Raw genomic sequence first — 1,519 nt, 5'->3', positions numbered from 1 at the left:
ACTGTCCAATAGTGGGAGTGGAGCAGAGAGCGGTTGTATAGCAGATAGCGGTTAGCACGGTGTGCTACGAACCCAGCCAGCCGAGTTGGATTCCCGCTCACGGCCAACACCAGTGGCGATTATCTGAACCGGTCCTGGGAATCCCTTAGGTCAACTCAGCCTCAAATGAGTACCTGGTTGCGGTGTGCAAACGTCGCCGCTGGGAAGAAAATAGCGGCCAGGCGCGGTGTTGGCCACCCGCCGTGCCGGCCTTCGACCGTGGAACTCGCTCAGTACTACTAAACCGGGCCCCAGTCTCCATGTCGACCAAAAGTCTGTTAAAGCTACACGGGGGGCCTTTGTCTCTGTGTGGATCATTGAACACAAGCACAGAAACCACCTGCCGCGCCACGTGTCATTTGCGTGCAGGTGTGCGCGTAGCCACCAAAGCGGTAAAACTCGGGGAGCAATTTTCTGTTTATTAAGGAATAAAAGAGAAGAAAAAAACCTGCTAGAAATGTAAATGTGAGTGTGCTCGTCTGTGCCACCGGAGTCACGGCTTTCCGCGCCCGCGGCTGACTACAGTGGAAAATGAGTTACGGACTGTTCGTGCATAAATGTTTCAACTGAATGGGAGAAAGCTATTTATCTATTTTTTTTATTTTACCAGGTAAGGCCCCACTGAGCTAAATAGCTGTTTTTCAGAAGCAACCCGGCCACAAATGATTGCTCAACGAAGTGGCTTGTGAGGAAATCTATAGCAGCCAAAATATGTTGTTTCTAAATGTGGAGGGAAAAAAACTGAGGATCCAGAGAAAAATCCACGCAAACTCCAAATTTACAGCAGGCGTCAGGGTCGGGATCGAACTAACGACCTCCTGTGTACCTGGCGAGGGAGTTAACTTGACCCCTCCCCTCTCCCTGGAAGCACGCGGACGTCTATAGAATGGCCGATATTTAATCCACGCAGAAACGATCAAGCATTAATAATATTAACGTGTTTAAGCAAACAGATAGGACACTATCTAACATTTGAAGGCCAATGTAAACAAATTCTTATCGAGCCTTCACCCCCCCGTTTCCTATGCGTACATTATCAGTAGACCCCCCCATACGCAAGCTACGCATTTGGGTTACCCCCCCCCTCTCTCCAATGGATGACCTCTAACCCCCAGGGGTCCTGTTGAGACGTTCCGTGGCACGTTAATTGCCAGCAATGATGATAATGCGATGGTGAAAATGCGATAACGATGACAATGCGATGATAATGCGATGGTTATAATAATGCGATAACGATGATAATGCGATGGTTATAATGCGATGATAATAATGCGATAACGATGATAATGCGATGTTACAATAATGCGATAACGATGATAATGGGATGGTTATAATAATGCGATGATGATAATGCGATAACGATGATAATGCGATGTTACAATAATGCGATAACGATGATAATGCGATGGTTATAATAATGCGATATTTGCAAGCACTGCGCTCCGCCGCCACCAAGAACCCCGTTCCGTGCCGAGTTCGA

Source organism: Petromyzon marinus, chromosome 26 (assembly GCF_048934315.1).
Source record: "Petromyzon marinus isolate PM22_M1 ecotype Great Lakes invasive population chromosome 26, UKy_Petmar_22M1.pri1.0, whole genome shotgun sequence".
NCBI classification, from domain to species: domain Eukaryota; kingdom Metazoa; phylum Chordata; class Hyperoartia; order Petromyzontiformes; family Petromyzontidae; genus Petromyzon; species Petromyzon marinus.
This window is presented reverse-complemented; position numbering follows the sequence as displayed.